The sequence below is a fragment of the Canis lupus genome, chromosome 1 (genome assembly GCF_003254725.2).
Source record: "Canis lupus dingo isolate Sandy chromosome 1, ASM325472v2, whole genome shotgun sequence".
In the NCBI taxonomy this organism is placed as follows: domain Eukaryota; kingdom Metazoa; phylum Chordata; class Mammalia; order Carnivora; family Canidae; genus Canis; species Canis lupus.
This window is the reverse complement of record NC_064243.1, coordinates 101,725,113-101,743,430: the sequence shown is the minus strand read 5'-3', so window position 1 is coordinate 101,743,430 and position 18,318 is coordinate 101,725,113. Positions and strand designations below refer to the sequence as shown.

At 40.7% G+C, this 18,318-nt stretch overlaps 2 long non-coding RNA genes across 2 annotated transcripts; both read left to right on the top strand.

Annotated features, from left to right (window-relative positions):
- The first annotated feature begins 535 nt into the window (after window positions 1-535).
- Window positions 536-11,203, top strand: LOC125753555 (uncharacterized). The gene is made up of 4 exons (XR_007405676.1): window positions 536-1,382; window positions 1,888-1,961; window positions 2,761-2,855; window positions 3,346-11,203. It is a non-coding gene; the product is annotated as an uncharacterized LOC125753555 (long non-coding RNA).
- Window positions 11,204-12,720: 1,517 nt separating this feature from the next.
- On the top strand, window positions 12,721-16,962 carry LOC112644962 (uncharacterized). Its single transcript, XR_003126908.3, has 3 exons — window positions 12,721-12,945; window positions 13,518-13,671; window positions 15,996-16,962. It is a non-coding gene; the product is annotated as an uncharacterized LOC112644962 (long non-coding RNA).
- Window positions 16,963-18,318: the final 1,356 nt, after the last annotated feature.

Below are 18,318 nucleotides of genomic sequence, written 5' to 3'. Positions count from 1 at the left end.
TAATATAAACTAGCTATAAATTATCTAACATTCATAGAATCACCCATTTAAAACATATTTGAATGTAATCTTTGCAAATTCTTTCTGACTAGATGCAACTCAAATATTATGATTTTTTTTTTTTTTTTTTAAATATTATGATTTTTAAAATATTCTTCTTTCTAGTCTCCCAAAATGTGGCAAAACTGAACCTTCAAAACATCTGTTACCTCAGCCAGTCAAGAGGTAGAGGTGCAGGAGGCTGCCAGAGGAACCATCAGCTCCCAGTACACATTCCTTTACTTGCAATCCAGGGATCAGATAAGATGGTGAAACCACTACCCACTATTGTCACAAATGCGTGGACACTGGAGTCTGGAGGCCAGCTCTGCCATCACTGCCACTGCCTTTTGGTAGCCAAAGCAGCAGGAGATGTTGCCTCTGTCATCCAAATTTCACACAAGGGCAACTAAAGGGTGGACTTTTATTTCTGTCCAGTCTTTCATGCAAAGACCTGGAAAGGTAGAGGAAGTTCAACCAGGAGGATGTAGGAATGGACATTGAGTGCCAGTTGATAAAATTAAGCACAATAACTTATTTTTTCTAGAATTTCTATTTAGTTCTTTCTCAACATCCTTTGGTTGGGTTGGTTTGCTTCCTTTTTTTAAAAAAATTATTTATTAATTCATGAGAGACAGAGAGAGGCAGAAACACAGTCAGAGAGAGACTCTCATGCAGGGAGCTTGATGCAGGACTTGATCCAGGGACATCTGGGATCATGCCCTAGGCCAAAGGCAGATGCTCAACTGCTGAGCCACCCAGGAGTCCCGGGTTGGTTTGTTTCCATTCAGCAGTGTGATTTTTGTTTCTTCCTTGAGCTCTTCATATAGCTGAAGCCATGCTTAGTTTATATTCTCTGTTTATGCTGTTTCCTTGTTGTTGTTCCTGGTTTGGGCTTGCACAACTTAGCCAGGGGCAGCCAGCTTCATCCTGCATGCTGCTCTGATGAGGTTGTGTCCGGTGCTTGGACCCATGGGGACAGCTCTGCCTGGTGAGAGTCCCACCTAGTATCTCCATTAACATATCAGGCATGCATTGGTCGCCTGGCTGGATCCTTCCTGGTGAAGCAGGAACTCTGGGGATTTGGAGAACTGGAATGGGTGGGCCACCTCATCCCTGTTTCCTCACTGGGGCTGGTGATAGTTTCTCAGGATTGGGGATGGCTGAGATATGTCCACAGTCTCCCCATCAACCTCAACATATTAGTTTTCTATTGCTGTGTAATAAATTATCACAAGCTCAGAGGCTTATAACAATAATCCTTTATGATCTCCCAATTTCCATAGGAGTCAGCATGGCTCAGCTGGGTCCTTTGCTTGGGGTTTCACGAGGCTACAATGAAGGTATTTGCCACACTGCAACTTTACCTGGAGCACAGGGTTCTCTGTCAAGGCTACTGGTTGTTGGCAAAATTAATTGCCTTTCAGACGTGGGTACCCTTTTTCTTGCTGGATCCACCAGGGTCATTCTCAGTTCCCGGGGCCACACCTCTCCATCAGCGGTTCAGAACACCTGTTTTCTTCCTTGGGGGCAGCAGGAACACCTCTCTTTCTGACTTGTTTTTAAAGAGCTTGTCTGATTAGATCAGGCTCATTCAAAAATAATCTTCCTTTTGGTAACTCAAAGGCAACTGACTAGTAGCTTAATTATAATCATGCAGGGCATGTAACATGGGAGGAACAGAATTTGGGGGTGGGGAACATTTTAGAAGTCTGTCTAAAATGCTCAGTGTTTTCATGAACACTGGAAGGTTGGCACAAGATGAGGAAGAAAATTGCAACATGTCCTTCTGGGAGGTAAACCTGACCTCTCATGTTTTCTCCTCCCTCCTTGCTTCTGCCTTTTAAGGACTCATTCTTCTCCAGGAAGGGAAACTGGAGGAGGATTCATTGGTCCTTGCTATTCAGAAAGCTGTGGCCTGAGTGAGTCATACTTTCTTTCTCCTTCCTCAAACTGTGCTCATGTTATATATATGTACAAAAATTTTCCTGAGATTTCCTGCCTGAAACTCACCCATGCACAAAAGGATCAAAAGCCCTAAACTCTCACTAATGATCCATCTCTCTTTGACCTGAGTTCACATGTTCACATCTCCTATGGACTCAGTTTTGCAGGAGCCTTGATGGACCAGATATGCATTGTTTCAGGGAAACATGAAAGATTCCTATGTGAAATATAATTTAATGGACTAATCAGTGTTTAAAGAAACCACACATAATAATGTTTTAATGGTCATCTACAGACCAGGTTTCCCAGTTAGACAAGGTGGGCAGTGGTGGTGTTTGGTTTCTACTATGATCTAAATGTGTTCCCCCAGTTCATACGTGATGGTATTTGGAGATGAGACCTTTACTAAGTGATTAGGTCAGGGTGAATAGGATTAGTATCCCTATAAAAGAGGCTCTAGAGAGATCATCTTTCACCATGTGAGGATGTAATGTGAAGATGACCATCTGCAACCCATGAGAAGGCCTTCACCAGAACCCATTCATGCTGCCACCCTGATCTTGGACTGCCAGCCTCCAGAACTGTGAAAAACAAACTTCTGTTGTAAATAAGCCACCCAGACTGTGATACTTTGTTACAGCATCCAGAAGGGACTAAGACAAAAGGTCTCAGCCTCAGGATGTAATAAGAATGCTTTCTGAAAAAGAAAGCACTTTTTCAGAACTTTTGATATGAAATGGATATGAATCTCTGCTGCATTCCTTGTGTACACAGGTTTTTCTATTGCCAAGCCAAATATGAGCTCCATACAGGAACAAGGGAAAGAATCCTGGTTGACAGAAAGAGATGTAACAGGAAGCGTGTGCCAGGTAAGTGAAGGATGATTAAGAACAATATTGGCCTAGGATGATTAAGAACAATATTGGCCTATAGGTAATGGTCAAGAAGGTCAGCAAGTTGGAGCTCCTTTGAGACAATGCCTGGGAAGGTCCTGTAGCAATCCCTAGTGTTCAGATTAGAGCATTACTCCCATCAGCGTGAGCTCCTGGGGGGGCCTCTCTTGTACTCACATGGACCACTCCCTGTGCCTGCCTCCATTCTTTTTTTAAATGTATATTTTTAAATTGGAGTTTGATTTGCCAACATACAGTATAACACCCAGTACTCATCCCGTCAAGTGCTCCCCTCAGTGCCTGTCACCCAGTCATCTCATCCCCCTACCCACCACCCCTTCCACTACCCCTTGTTTGTTTCCCAGAGTTAGGAGTCTCTTATATTTTGTCACCCTCTCTGATTTTTCCCACTCATTTTCTCTCCTTCCCTTATAATCCCTTTCACTATTTTTTATTTTCTCCGTAGGAGTGAAACCATATAATGATGGTCCTCCAATTGACTTACTTCACTCAGCGTAATACCCTCCAGTTCCATCCACGTCAAAGCAAATTGTGGGTATTTGTTGTTTCTGATGGCTGAGTAATATTCCATTGTGTGTGTGTGTATATATATATATATCACATCTTCTTTATCCATTCATCTTTCGATGGATACAGAGGCTCTTTCCAGTTTGGCTATACAGTGGACAATGCTGCTGTAAACATTGGGGTTCAGGTGTCTCAGCTTTTCACTGCATCTGTATCTTTAGGGAAAATCCCCAATAATGCAATTGCTGGGTCATAGGGTAGCTCTATTTGTAACTTTTTGAGGAACATCCACACAGTTTTCCAGAGTGGCTGTACCAGTTCATATTCCCACCAACAGTGCAAGAGGGTTCCCCTTTCTCCACATCCTCTCCAACATTTGTTATTTCCTGTCATTGATTTTCACCATTCTCACTGGTATGAGGTGGTATCTCATTGTGGTTTTGATTTGTATTTACTTGATGGCAAGTTATGTGGAGCATTTTCTCATGTGCTTGTTGGCCTAGTGTATGTCTTCTTTGGTGAAATTTCTGTTCATGTCTTCTGTCCATTTCATGACTGGATTGTTTGTTTCTTTGCTGTTGAGTTTAATAAGTTCTTTATGGATCTTGGATACTAGCCCTTTATCTGATATGTCATTTGCAAATATCTTCTCCCATTCTGTAGGTTGTCTTTCAGTTTTGTTGAATGTTTCTTTTGCTCTGCAGAAGTTTTTATCTTGATGAAGTCCCAATAGTTCATTTTTCCTTTTGTTTCCCTTGCCTTCATGGATGTATCTTGCAAGAATTTGCTGTGGCCAAGTTCAAAAAAGGGTGTTGCCTGTGTTATTCTCTAGGATTTTGATGGATTCTTGTTTCACATTTAGTTTTTCATCCATTTTGAGTTTATCTTTGTGTATGGTGTAAGAGAATGGTCTAGTTTCATTCTTCTGCACATAGCTGTTCAATCTTCCCAGCACCATTTATTGAAGAGACTGTCCTTTTTCCAGTGGATAGTCTTTCCTGCTTTGTCGAATATTAATTGACCATAGAGTTGAGGGCCCATTTCTGGGTTCTCTCTTCTGTTCCATTGATCTATGTGTCTGTTTTTTGTGCCAGTACCACACTGTCTTGATTATCACAGCTTTGTAGTACAACTTGAAATCCGGCATTGTAATGCCCCTGGCTCTGGTTTTCTTTTTCAATATTCTCCTGGCTACTCAGGGTCTTTCCTGATTCCACACAAATCTTAAGATTATTTATTCTAACTCTGTGAAGAAAGTACATGGTATTTTGATAGGGATTGCATTGAAATTGCCCTGGGTAGCATAGGTATGCAATCAATCAATGAATTGATTGCCCTAGGTAGCATAGATATTTTCACTCTATTAATTCTTCCAGTCCATGAGCATGGAATATTTTTCCATCTCTTTGTGTCTTCCTCAATTTATTTCAGAAGTGTTCTGTAGTTTTTAGGGTATAGATCCTTTACCTCTTTGGTTAGGTTTATTCCTAGGTATCTTATGCTTTCGGGTGCAATTGTAAATGAGATTGATTCTTTAATTTCTCTTTCATCAGTCTCACTGTTAGTGTAGAAAAATGCCACTGGTTTCTGGGCATTGATTTTGTATCTTGCCACATTGCTAAATTGCTGTATGAGTTCTAGCAATCTTGGGGGGAGTCTTTTGGGTTTTCTATGTACAATATCATGTCATCTGCAAAGAGGGAGAGTTTGACTCCTTCTTTGTCAATTTGAATGCCTTTTATTTCTTTCTGTTGCCTGATTGCTGAGGCTAGGACTTCTAGTACTACGCTGAATAGCAGTGGTGAGAGTGAACATCCCTGTTGTGTTCCTGATCTTAGGGAAAGGCTCCCAGTGTTTCCCCATTGAGAATGATATTTGTGGGCAGCCCGGGTGGCTCAGTGGTTTAGCTCCGCCTTCAGCCCAGGGCGTGATCCTGGAGACCAGGGATCGAGTCCCACGTCGGGCTCCCTGCAGGGAACCTGCTTTTCCCTCTGCCTGTGTCTCTGCCTCTCTCTCTCTCTGTCTCATTAATAAATAAAATCTAAAAAAAAAAAAAAAAGAGAGAATGATATTTGCTGTGGGCTTTTCATAGATGGCTTTTAAGATTCTGAGGAATGTTCCCTCTAACCCTACCCTCAAGAGTTTTAATCAGGAATGGATGCTGCATTTTGTCCAATGCTTTCTGTGCATCTATTAGGAGAATCATATGGTTCTTGTTTTTTCTCTTGTTGATGTGATCTATCACGTTGATTGTTCTATGAATGTTGAACCAAACTTGCATTCCAGGGATAAATCCCACTTGGTCATGGTGAATAATCTTCTTAATGTACTGTTGGATCCTATTGGCTAGTATCCTGTTGAGAATTTTTGCATTTGTGTTCATCAGGGATATTGGTCTATCATTCTCCTTTTTGGTGGAGTCTTCATAAAACGAGTTTGGAAATATTCTGTTCCTTTCTATCCTTTCATTTGGTAGAAAGGATCCCCAACCTTACATTTAGTAGAATAGGTATTATTACTTCTTTAAATGTTTGATAGAATTCCCCTAGGAAACCATCGAGCCCTGAACTTTTCTGTCTTGGAAGGTTTTTGATGACTGCTTCAATTTCCTCCCTGGTTATTGGCCTGTTCAGGTTTTCTATTTCTTCCTGTTCCAGTTTTGGTAATTTGTGGTTTCCCAGAAATGCATCCATTTCTTCTAGATTTTCTAATTTATTGGCGTATAGCTGCTCATAATACATTTTTAAAATCGTTTGTATTTCCTTGGTATTGGTTGTGATCCTTCCTCTTTCATTCATGATTTTATTAATTTGAGTCTTTTTTCTTTTTAATAAGGCTGGCTAATGGTTTATCTATATTATTAATTCTTTCAAAAACCAGCTGCTGGTTTTGTTTATCTGTTCTACAGTTCTCCTGGTGTCTATTTCATTGAGTTCTGCTTGAATCTTTGTTATCTCTATTCTTCTGCTCGGTATAGGTTTTATTTGCTGTCCTTTCTCCAGTTTCTTTCAGTGCGAGGCTAGCTTTTGTATTTGAGTTCTTTCCAATTTTTGGAGAGAGGTTTGTATTGCGATGTATTTCCCTCTTAGAACTGCTTTTGCTATAGATACTGAATGGTTATATCTTCATTTTCATTAGTTTCCATGAATATTTTTAATTCTTCTCTAATTTACTGGTTGACCCATTCATCTTTTAGTAGGATGCTCTTTAACCTCCACATGTTTGAGTTTCTTGCAAATTTCTTCTTGTGATTGAGTTCTAGTTTCAAAGCATTGTGGTCTGAAAATATGCAGGGGACGATCTAAATCTTTTGGTATCAGTTGAGACCTGATTTGTGACCCAGTATTTGTTCTATTCTGGAGAAAGTTCTACGTGCACTTGAGAAGAATTTGTATTCAGTTGCGTTCGAATGGAAAGTTCTCTATATATCTGTGGAATCCATCTGGTCCAGTGTATCATTTAAAGCCCCTGTTTCTTTGGTGATGTGCTCAGAATATCTGTCATTGACAGAAAGTGCTGTGTTGAAGTCTCCTACTGTTGGTGTATTATTATCTAAGTATGTCTTTACTTTGGTTATTAATTGATATACTTGGTGGCTCCCACATTAGGGACATAAATATTCCTTATTGTTAGGTCTTTTGTTGGATAGACCATTTTAGTGTGATATACTGTCCCTCTTCATCTCTTACTACAGTCTCTGGGATAAACTTTAATTTATCTGATATGAGGATTGCTACCTCAGCTTTCTTTTGAGGACCATTTGAATGGTAAATTGTTCTCCAACCTTTCATTTTCAGGCTGGAGGTGTCCTTAGGTCTCAAATGAGTCTCTCGTAGACAGCATATAGATTGGTCTTGCTTTTTAATCCAGTCTGATACCCTGTGTCTTTTGATGGGATCATTTAGCCCATTCACGTTCAGAGTAATTATTGAAAGATATGAATTTAATGTTATCGAAATATGTATTCAGTCCCTGTTTTTGTGGATTATGTCTTTGGGCTTCCCTCTTCCTTTTTAAAAAAGATTTTATTTATTTATTCACGAGAGACACTTACAGAGAGAGACAGAGACACAGGCAGAGAGAGAAGCAGGCTCCTCGCAGGGAGCCCGATGTGGGACTCAATCCTGGTACCCCAGGATCATGCCCTGGGCCAAAGGCAGATGCTCAATTGCTGAGCCACCCAGGTGTCCCAGGCTTCCTCTTTCTTTTATGGGGTCCCCCTTAATATTTCTCACAGAGCTTGTTTGGTGGTCACATATTCTTTCAGTTTATGCCCATCTTGGAAGCGCTTTATCTCTCCTTCTGTTCTGAATGAGAACCTTGCTGGATAAAGTATTCTTGGGTGCATGTTCTTCTCATTTAGTACCCTAATATATCCTTCCAACACTTTCTGGCCTGCCAGGTGTCTGTGGAGCAGTCTGAAGTTAATCTAATATTTTCTCTTGTCTCTTGCTGCTTTAAGGATTTTTCTCTTTATCTTTGGAATTTGCGAGTTTCACTATTAAGTGTCGAGGTGTTGAGTGGTTTCTATTGATTTTTGGGGGTGGGATCTCTCTATCTCCTGGATCTGAATGCCTGTTTCCCTCCCCAGATTAGGAAGTTCTCATCTATGATTTGTTCAAATATGCTTTCTGGCCCTCTGGCCCTCTTGGCATTTTCTGGAACCCCAACTATACGTAGATTCTTCCTTATGAATCTGTCATTTATTTCCCTTAACCTTTCCTCATCGTCTCTTAATTTTCTCTTTTTTCCTCAGCTTCCTTCCTTGCCATCAACTTTTCTTCTTCTTCTTCTTCTTTTTTTAATAGCATCAACTTGTCTTCTATGTCACTCACTCTTTCTTCCACCTCACTAACCCTCGTCGTTAGGACATCCAGTTTGGATTGCATCTCATTTAATTGATTTTTAATTTTGGCTTGATTCGATCTAAATTCTGCAGTCATGAAGTCTTTAGAATCCTTTATGCTTTTTTTCCAGACACACCCATAGCTTTATGATTGTGCTTCTGAATTGGCTTTCTGACATCGAATTGTAATCCATATTCTGTAACTCTGGCAGAGAGTACAGTTCTGAATCTTTGCTTTCTGGTGAGTTCTTCCTCCTAGTCATTTTGCTCAGTGCAGAGTGACTGTATGAGTAGGCCGAGTCAAGAATATCAACCACAACCTAAGTAAATTTCACCCTAGATGATTCTGATGAGGTCAGAGACCAGAAAATGAAAACAAAGATCAGAACAAAATAAAACAAAAGGACCACTAAAGTGAAAAACAAATTTTAAAACAGAGTAATAAAAAATGAAAGGCCAAGATTCCCAAATAAGAAGAAAAAAGAGAAAAAATTAAAAGAAAATAGAGAAAAAAAGCAAAAGTAAAGAGGACAAAAAAAGAAAAAAGAAAAAAGAGAAGAAAAAAGAAAACAAAGGTGGGGCACTGTGAGATTGTGGTGGTGAAGAAGTTGTAGTGGAGGGAGAATGTAGTCTATGTGAGGGGTCGTAGAGGGTGATCCTCTTGGTTTTGAGTGTATTAAGTTTTGTATGTTAGAAGATACTCAGTCCCAAATATATGTAAACCAGCAATACTTGTAGATAGAAAGCCCCAACATTGACCACCAAAATATAAATGAGATAAAAGAGAGGGACAGAATGGGAATGAAAAGAGACTGTAATCTCACAAAAAACTAGCACGGTATTCCATTTGGTTCTGGGTGCATGCTGGTCATGTTTTAGAAGATATTAACTTGGGCAGACCAGGTGGCTCAGGCAGTTTAGTGCCACCTTTGGCCCAGGGTGTGATCCTGGAGACCTGGGATCACGTCCTACGTCGGGCTCCTTGCGTGGAGCCTGCTTCTCCCTCTCCCTGTGTCTCTGCCTCTCTCCTCTCTCTCCTCTCTGTGTATTCTCATGAATAAATAAATTAAATCTTTAAAAACAATAAAAATGACTTCTACTGGGGATCCCTGGGTGGCTCAGCAGTTTAGCACCTGCCTCTGGCCCAGGGCATGATCCTGGATTCCCAGATTGAGTCTAAATTTTTTAAAAAAATGACTTCTACTAAAGGAGATCTCTCTGAGATCAAGTTCTATCATTCAGATCATGTATCTCAGTGGAAGAAAATGGAAAAATGCAGAAACAAAGATCCTGAGGAACTCACTTTCCAAGATGACTGGGAATATAAAGGCACATTTAAGAAGCATCAAAGAAAAGAGGAAGGAAATTCCAGTGAAGTAATAATCACCCATGAAGAAATACTTACTGTGAGACAGCAAACATCTCGTAACCTACATCAGAAAGTTCTAGCTTGAAATAGACCCTGTGTGTAGTGAATGTAGAGAAGGGTTTTGGCAGAAGAGATCTCATCTTAGTCATCAGAAAATTTATACTGCTGACAAATCTTATGAATGTAAGCAATATGTGAAGATTCTCAATCACTGTTTTGACCTTCCTCAACATCATACAATTCAAACTGGGAAAGACTCTATGAATGTAAAGAATGGGGAAAGGTCTTTGGTTCTGTTTTACTCTTTATCTGACATCAGAGACTTCCTCCTGGTGAGAAAACCTATGAATGTAAGGATTAAAAAAAAAAAGCTGTATTCAGTTCTGGAGACTTAATGTATATCATAGAACTCATTCTATCAATGTACTGAATGTGCAAAAGCTTTTAGTCACTTATCACTAATTATTCAAGATGAGAGAATTCATACTGGAGAAAAGTTCTATGACTATAAGGAACATGGAAATGCCTTTAGGGGTATCACACTACTTAATGAACATCGAATAATACATACAGTGAGAAGCCATATAAATGTAATGAATGTGAAAAGGCCTTCAATCATCATTCATGTCTTCCTCAAATCTGAGGACTCATACTGATGAGATACTTATAAATAAATGTGAGATTTGGGGGAAGGCCTTAAACAGGGCTCATAGCTTTCTCATCACCAGAAAATTCATCCTAGTGAGAAGCCATATAAATATCATGAAACCTTCTGATTGGATTTCACAATTTAACAAATATATGAGCAACTATACTGGTGAGAACCCATATCCATGTACTGAATGTGGAAAAGTCACTTAACACTAGTTATTCAACGTCAGAAAATTCATACTGGTGAAAAGGCCCATGAATGTAAGGAATGTGGGAAAGTCTTTAGTCAGTGTTCACAACTTATTCAACATTTTAAAAAAAGATTTTATTTACTTATTCATGAGAGACACACAGAGAGAGAGGCAGAGACATAGGCAGAGGGAGCAGTAGGTTCCCAGCAGGGAGCCTGATTTTGGACTCGATCCCTGGACCAGGACCACGCCCTGAGCCAAAGGCAGATGCTCAACCACTGAGCCACCTGGGCGTCCCTCAACAACATTTTTTTTTCCTCAACAACACTCTTTATGTATGTAGTAATGTGAGAGGCCTTCAGATATTGTAATCTTTGTCAACCTTAAGGAATTCATGCTACAGAAAATTCCTATAAATATGGGAAGGAAAATAATTCACTGGCATCCCTCCAATATCATATTTTTATATTAACATACATCTTAACATGTCTACAAACAATATACTAATTTAGTATTTTCCAGTATTTATTCAATAGTGTAATGTTGGTATATAGTCATTCCTTATAATTTTATTGATACAAATGTGTATCAAGGTATCTCATTATGATTTTAATCTGCATTTCCTCAATGAATAATGATACTGAGCATCTTTTTATGCACCTATTTGCCATTACTTAGGTCTTTGGTGAAGTATCTGCTCAAATCTGTTACCCTTTAATAAACTGGTTTGTTTGCCTTCTTTTTTTTTTTTTTTTTTTTTTTTTTTTGCCTTCTTTTGAGTTTTTAGTGTTTGGTATATATTCCAGATACAAGTACTATTTGCATATGTGATATGTAATTTTCTCTAAGCTGTTGTCTTTTTGTTATCTTAGTTGTGGTTTACAAAGGATAGAAATTCTTAAATTTTTTTTTTTTAATTTTTTATTTATTTATGATAGGCACACAGTGAGAAAGAGAGAGAGGCAGAGACATAGGCAGAGGGAGAAGCAGGCTCCATGCACCGGGAGCCCGACGTGGGATTCGATCCCGGGTCTCCAGGATCGCGCCCTGGGCCAAAGGCAGGCGCCAAACCGCTGCGCCACCCAGGGATCCCTCATATATCTGTTTTTATATCTTGATTACATTTATTAAAACCAGTGCATTCACAGATAACTCCACAGAGTTCATTCTATAATTCTGTTTTGTTCTATTCTATATTCCTCTTCTGTGATAGGAGGAAAACAGACCCCCGGTAACCACAACATATTACTTACTTGCTTAGTCTCAGAATTACTTATTTGCACGGAGTATTGGGATTGCTAACACACAACCTATCTGGGGAGTATGGGAGCCTTCTTTCTTTCTTTTTTTTTTTTTTTTAAGATTTTATTTATTCATTCATGAGAGATGCAGAGAGAGAGAGAGAAAGAGAGAGAGAGGCAGAGACACAGGCAGAAGAAGAAGCAGGCTCCATGCAGGGAGCCTGATGTGGGACTCGATCCCGGATCTCTAGGATCACACCCCAGGCTGCAGGTGGCGCTAAACCGCTGCGCCACCGGGGCTGCCCTTACTTATTTGATAGAGAGCTCACAAGTAGGGGGAACGGCAGGCAGAGGGAGAGGGAGAAGCAGGCTCCCTACAGAGCAGGGAGCCCGCTGCAGGACTTGATCCCAGAACCCTGGGATCATGACCTCAGCTGAAGGCAGATGCTTAACCAGCTGAGTCACCCAGGTGGTTAAGGTTAGGATGTTTTTTTTGTTTTTTTTAAAAAAATAGGGATCCCTGGGTGGCGCAGCGCTTTGGCGCCTGCCTTTGGCCCAGGGCACGATCCTGGAGATCCGGGATCGAGTCCCACGTCAGGCTCCCGGTGCATGGAGCCTGCTTCTCCCTCTGCCTGTGTCTCTGCCTCTCTCTCTCACACTGTGTGCCTATCATGAATAAATAAAAAAAAAAAATTAAAAAAAATTATTTATTCCTGAGAGACCCAGAGAGAGAGAGAGAGAGGCAGAGACACAGGCAGAGGGAGAAGCAGGCTCCATGTAGGGAGCCCAAAGTGAGACTCGATCCCGGGACTCTAGGATCACACCTTGGGCCGAAGGCAGGCACCAAACCTTTAAGCCACCCAGGGATTCTGACTAGGATGTTTTAAAGGGGAAATAGCAGCAGAGTTTAGGCTTTTTTTTTTTTTTTTTTTTTTTTTTAGATTTTATTTATTTATTTGAGAGAGAAATAGCGAGACCACGAGCAGTGGGGAGAGGGAGAAGAATAAATGTATCCATCCAGGAGCTGCTTAGTGGGGAGCCAGATATAGAGCTCTATCTTAGGATCCTGAGGTTATGACCTGAGCCGAAGGCAGACCCTTAACCACTGAGCCACTCAGATGCCCCATTTTTAAAAATTGTTCCCTTCTTCTCAGCTCTGTACCTTCAGGACTCTGTTCTTCAAGAGAGCAGCTCCGTGAAGGGGAGGATAACCACTGGACTTCTAGAAGGCACATCACTAGTGAGTTTTGATTTCATTTTTTTCTTTCACACAATGAGACTATTACCAGTGTGAACTATAGTCCAACTGACCTGACCCCATGCTTTATAGTTCAGACTAGAACACAGCTACATGCCATGAAAGAGGTAGAGTTAGCAAAGATGCTGGGAAATGAAAAGAATAAAGTCATTTAGTGAAATGGAGAGCCTCCCAAATAGCACAGACTTTTAAGTGTCCCAAACTTTAATTCCATGTCCAAAGACAAAAAGAAGTGAGATTTTTCTTTTCTTTTTTTTTTTTTTACTAGTTACAGCTTCCATTTCACACATACAGATTTAGGTAAGTCTGTTTCCCAGTATTTTAGAAAATTGTGAAATATGCTTACTAAAATTGAAATCCATACTCCCATAACCAGTTTTAACATTTTGGTGGATAATATAGTACAGTTGTTTCTATCCAAAGAGCTGGTTTTCACTGTCTAGATATATGTACATATACTTGGCCAAAAAAGATCTGGATCCTGTAGTACATGCCACAGCACCTATATACCATGCATGCTTTCTTTCAGCCAAGACTTTGTCCTTCTCTTCAAGGCCTTGTGAATAAGAAAGTGTTTATAGTGGTCTATAAGATTCCAAGATGTGGCCATTGACTTCTCCCAAGAAGAATGGGGATTCCTGAATCCTGCTCAGAGAAAATTATACACAGCTGTGATGTCAGAGAATTATCAGAATGTGGTCTGGCTAGGTAAGTGCACCGAGCCCTGAATTCAGCATCTGGTCTCTGGTGTAACTTCCTCCTTCTAGTGGAATTCTCTGGGGGAATTACTATGGCCTTTGCTTCATTTTTTTTTTGTTCCACGTCTCATAAAGAACACTGTTGGTAGTATATAGCTCTCTCATACTGATCCTTCAGAAAACCTTTAAACTTTGTCCGGCCATTTTCATTAGGGCTTTTATTCCTGATTGCTGTGGTAGACTGGCTTAATTTTTGGGTAAAAATGGCATGGCCAGTTGGTGTCTCTTTTTCTTTGCTCAGGCATTTCTGTCTCTAAGCCTGATGTAGCTTTCCTGTGGAGCAAGGGAAACAGCTCTGGGGGATGAGGAGCAAGAAAGCAAAATCTCCTTGAGCAGATGAGATCAGAGGAGAGGTGACAGGTGCAAAAGGCCAGCAGCTCTGACTTACAGCAGCTTGGAGGTGTTTGGACACCTCCCTTCATAGGGCCCTTTATTAGTTCAACTCCATTGATCCTCATTGATCACTCTCTGCTCATATCTTTTTAAATAATTTTTTCCAGCCTCCAGATGGAAGTGTGTTTCCCCTCCCTCCTTCCACCCATTTATGATGAGCTTCCTACCTTTACTCTCCAGGTGGTTTTTCACCAGCTCATCTTCCTTCATTCTTTCATTCATACAGCTGTTCTTTTGAAAATATTCCTCTTCTTTATCTGAAATATACTCATTCTGTCCTCTGAGTAATTGAATAAATAAATGTATCCATCAAGAGTTATTCCATGAACAAACATATTTGATCTTTAATTCAGGACTAGAATGGGGGTTATCTAAGAGAGTATAACTCACCAAGGAATTTACTATTTATTTATTTTTTAAAGATATTTATTTTTTTATTCATGAAAGACACACACACACACAGAGGCAGAGACACAGGCAGAGGGAGAAGCAGGCTCCATGTAGGGAGCCCAATGTGAGACTTGATCCTAGGACTCTAGGATTATACCTCGAGCCGAAGGCAGACTCCCAACCACTGAGCCACCTAGGCATCCCGGAATTTACTATTTAATAAAGGGAATGACGAGATGTTCTTAAGTACCTCATCAAAGTAGAAGCCAAAATTAAACAGAGTGATGACTGTACAGGCATTGGAATGGCCAAGGGTTGGCACATCAGTGGTAGAAGGTATGGGAGTCTGGATATTTAATGTGTACCGCTTACCTGTACCCTCTAGATCTGTTCTAGCCCAATCCTGGATGTACCTCTTTTTTTTTTTTTTTCTGGATGTACCTCTTAACATCTCATGAAAGGATGCTGCTGGTCTACCCACCTGAGAGCTGGTGGTATGGTATGGTATGTTGGCAGCTTTGGCCACATAAATATAAGCATTTGATGTCTGTCTTAGTCTGTTTGAGCTTTTATAACAGAAAAAACACAGATGATATGGCTTAAAAACAAGCATTTAGGGGATCCCTGGGTGGCTCAGCGGTTTAGCGCCTGCCTTTGGCTCAGGACGCGATCCTGGAGTCCTGGGATTGAGTCCCACTTGGGCTCCCAGCACGGAGCCTACTTCTCCCTCCTCCTGTGTCTCTGCCTCTCTGTCTCTCTCTCTATGTCTATCATAAATAAATAAATCTTAAAAAAAAAAAAAGAACAAACAAACAAGCATTTACTTCTCTCTCTCTCTTTTTTGAAGATTTATTTATTTTAGAAAGAGTGAGAGACCATGCATGAGAGTATGCAGTGGGGAGGGGCAGAGAGAGACAATCTTAGGCAGACTCCCCACTAAGCACAAAACCCTACCCAGGGCTCGATTTCATGAGATCACATGAACCAAAACAAAAGTTGGATGCTTAACTGACTGTGCCACCCAGGTGCCTCAACAAGCATTTACTTTTCATGGTTCTAGAGGCTGGGAAGTGCAAGATCAAGGCATGTATAGATTCATTGTCTGGTGGGCGTCTGCCTCCTGGTTCATAGATGTCGATCTTCTTAGTGTGTCCTCACATGAAGGAAAGGGAGAAGGAACTCTTTAGGGTCTCTTATAAGGGCACTAATCTCATTTAGGAGGGATCCACCCTGATGACCTGATCACTTCCCAAAGGCCCATCTCCAAATACTGTGCCATTGAGAGTTAGGATTTCAACATAAGAGTTTGTGAGGGACACAAACATTCTCTTCATGACAGTATCCCTCAGGAAGAGGGTCTCTCTTAGTACTGGTATCACGCTAAGAGATATTTTTAAAACGGCGTATAGTTGTCTGCTGTAGGTGGCATAAATCTAGGGTGTGAACTATGACTCCTGTTGATATTCCATATGGCATCTTTTTCTACCACAGATACCTCTAGTCCCATGGGATCTGCCCAGTGATGGCCCAGGCAGCAAGACTGCTCATAACACAACTTGGACTTTGTTCTGGGTCTCAATGGAAACTGGTCCTTTCTGCATTACCCTGTAAGGGGATCAGAACAGTATTTGCAAGATGGAATATGCTACCTCCTCTCAAGTACTGTACCTCTTTCTTGATAGAAGGTGTGAGGTATAAAGATGTATTCTTTACCTTGGCAGCAGTGGTCCACCATCCCTTGGACCATAGGACCCCTAAAATCTTTCCTGTGTGCTGGATCCCTGAGTCTTCATAGTGTTTTTCTATCACCTTCCAGAGCAGATGTGTCCTACCAGGTCATCTGGATTACTTGCCACTTTGTGTTGTTCAGTTCTCATGAACATGATATCATCAACATAGTGGACCAGTGTGATGTTCTACAGAATGATCAGATACTCCAGAGTCTTCAGATTATGCTGTGATAGAGAGCAGGAGAATTGACTTCACTACTGGGCCAAGACCCTTGGATCAGTCTGTTTGGGCTGCCATAATAAAGCTCCCTAGACTGGATGGTGTAAGTAGAGATATTTATTTCCTCAGGCTGGAAGTCTGAGATCAAAGTGTCAGCAGTGTTGGTTTCTCCTGAGGCCTCTCTTCTTGATTTGTAGATAGGCCATCTCTTTCCTGTGTCTTCTGTGGTCTTCCCTCAATGTGTGTCAGTGTTGTAATATATTCTAAGAATACAGTCATACTGTATTAGGGTCCATCCTACTGACTTAATTTTATCTCTTTTAAAGGTCCTGTCTCAGGGCACATGGGTGGCTCAGTGTGTGGTCCTGGGGTCCTGGGGTCAAGTCCCGCATTGGGGTCCCCATAGGGAGCCTACTTCTCCCTCTGTCTATGTCTGTGCCTTTCTGTGTGTGTTTCTCATGAATAAATAAATAAAATCTTTAAAAAAAATAAAGGTCCTATCTCCAAAGATCTGCCTGTCTTTGAAATTTTGTATCACTCATTATCCATACCAATTGTATATGTACTCTTCTTGTGTTGTCAGTGTTTCATTGTGGAAATGATTGGATTGAGTGAGTAATGACTAGTTACAGCACGAGATGATAAAAATCTTCTAAACTTATAAAAATAAGATGGGTTTATTTTATTAAATATCCAGCGACATGCTGTAAAAAGAAAAAAATGATAACCTCTTTGTATGTTTTCATTCTCACTACCCTAGAGGACCAGTGCTGGTAATATAGTAGGTGTACATTCATGTTTTTATCCATGCTAATAAATAGTGCATGCACACACACACCCAGCCCCAGGGAGCATCTTACTATTTCTTGCTCTTAGAGAAGAGATATCTTTCTAGTTGTTACTCTGCAACCTGGTCTTTTCTGTCACCTTTCTCTTTTTCAGTCAACAGAGCTGAAACTCATTATTTTTAATAGATTCATGAATGAGCCAGACTATTGGACATATTATCAACTCAAATAGATACTTTTAATGGTTGTTCCAGCTTTTTTGCCAAATAGTGGGACAATAAATGTCCTTGTACGTGTATATCTTTAAGTACTAGAGTCTTTAAGCTTAGATTGTCAACAGTGGGAGTATGTGTGGTTATTCATTTTAATATATTTACATATTCATTTTTAGAGAGTGAGTCAATAGGGAAGAGCAAGGAATTGCCTCTAATGAAGACTATAAAAGAAGAAACATTCCAATGTGAAATAGTGATGAAAAGAATAGGCAACACGTGTAAAGAATATGCAGAAACTTCCTGTACCAATACTTGCCTTCTTGTCAATCAGAAAATTCTCAAGGAGGAGTGCTGCCGCTGCCAAGAGTGTGGGAAATCCTTTAGCTGTCGATCAACCCTCGAATATCAGAGAATCACGCAGGAGAGAGACCCTATAAATGTAGTGAGCGTAGTAAAACTTTCAGTCAGAGGGCATACCTTAACCAGCACGAGTGCATTCACACAGGGGAGAGGCCCTATGAGTGTAAGGAGTTTAGGAAAACCTTCAGCCAGATGACACATCTTCTTCAGCATCAGAACACACATACTAGGGCAGCCCGGTTGGCTCAGTTGTTTAGCGCCTCCTTCGGCTCGGGGTGTGGTCCTGGGGTCCTGGGATTGAGTCCTGAGTCGGGCTCCCTGCATGGGGCCTGCTCTTCCCTCTGCCTGTGTCTCTGCCTCTCTCTCTCTCTCTGTGTCTCTCATGAATAAATAAATAAAATCTTAAAAAAAAAAAAAGAACACACATACTAGAGAAAAGTCCCATGAATGCCTTGACTGTGGAAAGGCCTTCAGCTGTTCCTCAGCTCTGATTGATCATCA